This window comes from Hyperoodon ampullatus (assembly GCF_949752795.1).
Source record: "Hyperoodon ampullatus genome assembly, chromosome: X".
NCBI classification, from domain to species: Eukaryota; Metazoa; Chordata; class Mammalia; order Artiodactyla; family Ziphiidae; genus Hyperoodon; species Hyperoodon ampullatus.
In genome coordinates, this window is record NC_136913.1 from 113,266,364 (window position 1) to 113,273,508 (window position 7,145).

At 43.5% G+C, this 7,145-nt stretch overlaps 1 pseudogene across 1 annotated transcript; it reads left to right on the forward strand.

The window, feature by feature from the left end:
* The first annotated feature begins 5,937 nt into the window (after nt 1–5,937).
* Nucleotides 5,938–6,802, forward strand: LOC307069796 (small ribosomal subunit protein uS5-like; annotated as a pseudogene). The gene has a single exon. The product of its transcript is annotated as a small ribosomal subunit protein uS5-like (transcript).
* Nucleotides 6,803–7,145: the final 343 nt, after the last annotated feature.

The window sequence follows — 7,145 nt, forward strand, 5'->3', positions numbered from 1 at the left end:
TCCCAAGAAAGGGGTGTCCCTCTCCTTCATAGGACAAATTCCTACCCTGAAAATCTCATCTCTCCAAGATCCTGAGGGATCTTGCTCCTATATTTTCCATTTACTCATGTATTCATTCACAAATAGTTATTAAACTATTCCTATGCTCCAGGCACTGTCAAAGGTACTGGGGTCACAAATGAGAATGAAATAGTATTGATAACTGTCCCTGCCCTCCTGGAGTTCACTCATTTCAGTTCTTGAATGTCTTCCTCTGCACTATCTCCTTCCTTCCCCTCAGCCCTCAAAAATAGCCATGAGTGTCACATATAGAGAAAAGCAGTTGTCTTTTCAATGGCCATCTGATTCCTGTCATATACTGACCCTACTCCTTTTCCCACAGTTTGTAAAATGACCTTTCTAAAGCATAGATATGATTTCCCATTACCTAAAGTTGAAGCTCCAATTTCTTAGTAAAGCTTACAAGACTTTTCACAATATGGCCCCAGTCTGGTGTCTTGATCTAAATTCTTCCAACTCCCCATTACAAACCCTGTGCTCAAAGCTGGGACTAGAGTGAGTTGCCTAAGGTATGAACCTAAGAGTGAGTGCTTCCTTAAATTTTTTGTGCCCTAGATGTTTCACTCAGTTTACCTGAGTCCCAACCCTGCTTATATTGGGGCCACACTTGATGGGCTCTGAGTCCCCAGACACATGATGTGCATTTACATCTCTGTGCCTTTGCAATGTTTCCCTTGTTTTCACCATCCCTTCCTCTCTCATAATTAAAGGCAATTAAAAAATTGTTAGTTATGCTTATTTGAGTCACACCTAACTAGAATATAAGCCCCAAGAGAGCAGCGGTTGTGTCTCTGTTGCTCACTGTTGTATCTCCAGCAGTTAGGAAAAGGAAGGGTAAAATGAATCCAGTTCAAAAGCCACTTCATCAATGGAATCCTCCATGACACTTCTGTCCCTCTGCAAATTCAAATGCTCCTCTTCTATGCTCACACAAGGCTCCAAGGATATAACTCAGTTATAGCTTTATCACATTGTAAGATATTTTCACTATCTCCTTTCGACTATATGATATATATGATACAGTATTATTAGCTATAGTCACTACATTGTTAATCTTATAACTGGGAGTCTGTACCCTTTGAGCAATATCTCCTTGTTTCCCCCACTCCCAACCCCTGGTAACCACCACTCTACTCTCAATTTCTCTGAATTTTTCCCTTTTAGTTTCCACATAAGGAACTCTCATTCATTAAGTATGAGAATGAAAAATGATACAGCCTCTTTTGAAGACATTTGGCAGTTTCTTACAAAACTAAACAAAATCTCACCATATAACCCAGCAATCATGCTCCTAGGTATTTACTCAACTTATTTGAAAAGCTATGTCCACACAAAACCCTGCAGGAGTGGTAATCCATATTATGATCCCATATAATTCACACTGCAAAAATCATATGGATCTTGGCAGATGAGGATGAACTAACATAAACTTAGCACAAAATAGCCCCTAGTTGTGCTTCTATACTAGATATGGTGTTCTTACTGTAATGGATCATTAATATATCCTCTGGTATTTGGTATGTGACTTTGATATAGCTAAAGGATTTGTTTGAATATCCATCAGAAAGAAGGATGAGAAGTTATTCACATTCACCTGGATAGACAGAGGCCTATATTAATGGTCTTCATGCAGGTCTATTTTAACTCTCCTGCTCTTTGTCAGAATATTCCCAAAAGAATTTGATAGTCTGGAAATTCAGTAGGATCTCATGCTAGTCCACTATATTGATAATATCAATTTACTTGGCTCTGATAAAGAGGAAGTAGCAAATATTTTGGATTCATAAACTCCAGAGAGTGGTAGATAAATCTCATAAGGACACAGGAACTTGTCATTTTGGTGAATTTTTAAAGGATCAAGTTATCTGGGCCATGCAGGCATGCCTCTTCCTTGAAAAGGACATGTTATTGTACCTTGCATCTCTTACTACTGAGAAGGTACCACAGTGCTTGGTAGGTCTTTTTGGATTTTGGAGACTACATATACTGTAATTGGGAATACTGGCCTGACCCATCTATGAGATGACTTTGACATGTTAAGTGGGACTAAAAGCAAGAAAAGGCATTGAGGAAGGTCTGGCTATAGTACAAGTGGCACTGTCTCTTGGGATAAACCCTCTGGCAGATTCCATGGTGCTAGAGATATTTGTGGTAAGTGAAGATGCCATATAGAGTCTCTGGTGAACCTGAACAGTAAAGGTGAAGCACAAACCCCTAGGGTTCTGAAGTAAGTCCACACTGTCTACCACAGAGAAATATATACCATTTAGAAAGAAACTGCATATTTGCTATTTGGTTCTGGCAGAGAATGAATGAGTGTCTGTCCATGGGACATTAATCGACTATGCAACCAGAACTTCCCTCATGAACCGGGTTCTGTCAGACCTAACAGGTCATAAGATTAGGCCATCACAGCAGCAATCCATGGTATGATAGAAGTAGTGTATTTGGAATTAGATCTGAGTATGTCCAGAGGGAATGAGTAAGTTACATGAACCAGTGCCCCAGTCCCTGTTGTTGCAATAAGGCCTCTCTTTCAGCTCACATCTGTGGCCTCATAAGGCCTTCTCTATGACTGGTTGACAGAGGAGGAAAAAACCTGAGTCTGGTTCCTGTGTTGATGTGAACAAATAATGAATGACAGCTGCACTACAGGCCCAGTCTGAGGCAACTCTGAAATACAGTAGTAAGGAAAAATGCTTCAAGTTGAAGAGCTGATCAGTCATCCACTTTGGGTGGAGACATAAATAAGCATATATGTGGACTTCTGGGCAGTGGTGAATAGTTTGACTGGTTGGTCAAGTTGTTGGGAGAAGCAAGATTGGAAGGTCAAGGCAAAAGGAGAGGCATGTGGATGGACCTAAAGGTGTGCACACAGTGTGAGGATCTTTATGTCTCACAGTAAGGCTCATGAGAGAACATCCACTGAAAAAAGAAGCATTAAACAAGTCAACCAAATGACTTGCTCAGTAGGTGTCAGCCAGCCTCTGTTTTTGGAATACCAGCACTTGCACAATGCACCTGTGAATGGAGTAATCATGATATCAGAGATAGAAACTACATATTGGACCAACAACATGGGCTCTCTCTTACCAAGACTTATTAGCTACTACCACTTGGTATCTTGAGTATCTTTCTGATCTTTCAGTACCAGAGGCCAATGCTAAAACCTCAATATGGTACTTTCCCTTGAAGAGACAAACCAGACATTTGGTGGCAAGTTGATTACATCCTGCCCTGTAGATTTACTTTTATCCTGAGTAAGGACTTACCTTTCTTGCCTGCAGTGCATCAGACAACTCTACTGTTTGAGTTCTCAAAGAAAGTCTGATTTACCAACATGAGGTCCTGCATATTACTAATTTGCATTAACGAATTCACTTCGTGGCAAAGGAGGAATGACAATGGGTGTGTCACTATGCAATCCACTGGTTCTATCATATGTCACATTACCCAGAAGCTGCCAGCCTAAAAGAGTACTAGCATAGTCTCTTGAAGGCTCAGATGAGGCAACATCTTAGATATGATGCCTATGATTTGGAGATTCTGTCCTTTAATGAAGCAGTCTATGTCTTGAACGAATTGTCATTATATGGTGCTCCATCTCCAACAGGTAGACTACATAGATATGGGGGGAAATGGGTGGAAGAAGGAGTGGCCCCACTCACCATCATTTCCAATGACCCACTTGAAAACTTTAAGTTCTGTGGTTCTAGGTGGCCTGGTTTCTAGAAGGTGGATACGTCTACCAGGGCACACTGTAAGATTCCTAATAAACTTAAAGCTATGGCTGTCACCTGGTGATTTGGGGTTTCTCATGTCAATAGAACAGCAGGTAAAGAAAGGGATTAACATACTGGAAAAGCTAACTTGACCATGATGAGTAGGTAGAGTTGTTATCCCTATATCCATTTGTTAAATGTCAATGTACAATGGACCTGGAAAGAAGGGGCTGGAGACCAGGGAGGCCAGTCATGTTTCTTCCATGTCCAGCCTCCCAGAGATCTTGAGCTCCTCAGGATGGACTCTACCTCCACAGCAGTGAGCTTAGAATATGGCAGGAAAGGAGGTCATCTTCAAGGTGACCTCCAGAAACTATCTCCAGAAAGCACCACCGTGAAACATTCCCAACCATTACAAGGCCTGCCGAGTGGCTCCACTATCAGGGAAGGAAATGTGTTCATTAACTATGGGCCAAGAGGGAATATGGCAATTGGGCTTTGAATGTCAGGAAATAGTGCTATAGGTAGAAGTAGAGAGCTTGCCCAAAAGCCAGACTGAAGAAATTGTTCAGTGTTGACTGAAATGGCCACTTCTGGGGCTTGTGAGAATTTGACTTCATCAGCCAGCAGAGGAATCAGCTTGATACATCAAAGATTTTTCAAGGCTCTATTGGGAAACTGGATTCTTTTTTTTTTTAACATCTTTATTGGAGTATAATTGCTTTACAATGGTGTGTTAGTTTTTCTTTATAACAAAGTGAATCAGCTATACATATACATATATCCCCATATCTCCTCCGTCTTGCATCTCCCTCCCACCCTCCCTAACCCATCCGAACTTGAGGACATGGTGAGGGGGAAGGGTAAGCTGGGACGAAGTGAGAGAGTGGCATGGACTTATATATACTACCAAATGTAAAATAGATAGCTAGTGGGAGGTAGCCACATAGCACAGGGAGATCAGCTCGGTGCTTTGGGAAACTGGATTCTTATTTTGGAATTTTCCTTTTTCTGTATCCTATTACTTGACACCAAGTGTTTCTCACATTGTTCCATATTTGTTCAACGTTACTTATATGCTGAGTGCCTACAGTGTGCCAGGCCCTGTGTGGTTCAAGTAGTGGTGAGATTGGGAGAGTGAGATTGGGGGGCCAGGATAAGATACAATGTTGTGTTAGCCATGGCACCTTTCCTTGAGGAGTTTGAGATCCAGCAAGGCAGACAGAACTTTGATCAAAAACAGTGTAAAATTGCTAGAGCAGAAGTCTAAGCACAGCACCGTGAGACTCCAAAGGAATAAGAAGCTGTTTAGCTGCCTGGAGATCAGGGAAGTCTTCACAAAGGAGAGGATACTTGAGTAGAGACGATTAATAAATAGAAGCTTAAGGTTGAGAAGAGGAGAAAGGTCATTCTTGGCAGAGAGAACTGAGTGTGCAAAGATACCAAAATGAGAAATATGGCTGTGTTTTGTGGAATGGTAAGTGAGCCTTTGTGGGAATCTGATCCATTACAAAGTTTTGCAGGCTGTTCTCTGACTAAGAGTGCCTGGCCCAAGAGGTCACATAGGTACCGATCCCCAGCTTACATTCTGCTTGTCAACTCAGACATTCTGGAAAGAAGCAGCTTCTTCCTAGAGAAAGGGGTTTTATTCTATAAGTTTTTATTATCAGTGGACCCAGTCCCTCCATTATTTTCCTTCTGTCTTAAAGCTTCATCTCAGAGTACGATGGTGAATGACCCCCCAAGATATTCTCAGACTTAAATCAGATGTCAGTGGAAGGATTTTCTTGTGAATCCTTGCCAAGACCTAGGGTTGATTGCCCTTGCTTTTTTCTTGAAAACATTCTGGGGAAGGACAATCTGGAGATGTTCTCTTTGGGAGACCCCTTGTGGCTTTGGAGAGCAGGGTGCCCAGGAAGTGCAGAGTGACTCAAGGGAGCTAAGGAAAGGGCAGGGAGAGAGGCAGTTGGTAGCCAACACACATAAAAAATAGTGCCACCCATGGTCCATAAATACATGTCATACCCAGTTAGACTCAACCAGTTACACCTGCTTCCTCCTACCCCCCCCAAGTACACACACACACACACACACACACACACACACACACACCCTTTAAGGGAAAAAAAGGAAAAGGAGGCAAAACTAGAAGCTGATGACCTACCTCACAATACCTAGAGCAGTGGCGTCCGGGGCCGGCGTCCGGGGCCGGCGCTGGGGTTGCGGTTGGGGCTGGGGGCCGAGGCCGCAGAGCTCGTGGAGGCAAGGCCGAGGACAAGGAATGTCTCTCCGTCACCAAGCTGGGCCGCCTGGTCAAGGACATGAAGATCAAGTCCCTGGAGGAGATCTATCTCTTTTCTCTGCCCATCAAGGAATCTGAGATCATTGACTTTTTCTTGGGGGCATCCCTCAAGGATGAAGTTTTGAAGATCATGCCTGTGCAAAAGCAGACCCGTGCTGGCCAGCGGACCAGGTTCAAGGCATTTGTTGCCATCAGGGATTACAACGGACATGTTGGTTGAAGTGCTCTAAAGAGGTAGCAACTGCCATCCATAGGGTCATCATTCTGGCCAAGCTCTCTCTCCATCGCCCCCTTGCGACGAGGCTACTGGGGGAGCAAGATCTGCAAGCCCCATACCGTCCCTTGCAAGGTTACTGGCTGCTGTGGCTCTGTGCTGGTGCGCCTCATCCCTGCCCCCAGGGGCACTGGCATCGTGCCCAAGAAGCTACTGATGATGGCTGGCATTGACTGCAGCTACACCTCTGCCGGGGGCTGCACTGCCATGCTGGGTAACTTCGCCAAGGCCAATTTTGATGCCATTTCCAAGACCTACAGTTATATCACTCCTGATCTCTGGCAAGAGACTGTGTTCACCAAGTCTCTGTATCAGGAATTCACTGACCATCTTGTAAAGACCCACACCAGAGTTTCCGTGCAGAGGACTCAGGCTCCAGCTGTAGCCACCACATAGTTTTCTGTAAGAAAAATAAAGTGAATGAAGCTAGTTTAAAAAAACAAAACAAAACAAAACAAAACCTTCCTTCTTTCCCTCACCCACTCTACCACTTTCCTTGGACTGTTACCATGTTTGCTCTGGCAGTATTGGGGATGGCTGCCAGCCTCTCATGCCTACTGGAGCCACTGTCCCCTTCTGCCCCAGAGGTCACAACTTGTTATTGGTCTCTCACCACCAGTGCCCTCGACTTGGAGGCCAGATGACTTTGTGTCTCCTTACTTCTTTGTAAAGAGTCCCTGCTACTCTATCTCCCAACTTCTGTGACCGTGATCAGTTCAGTTATCAATATGAAATCTGTTTCTTCATCTCTAAAACAGTAATAATGTAATAATAGTAATATCTATCT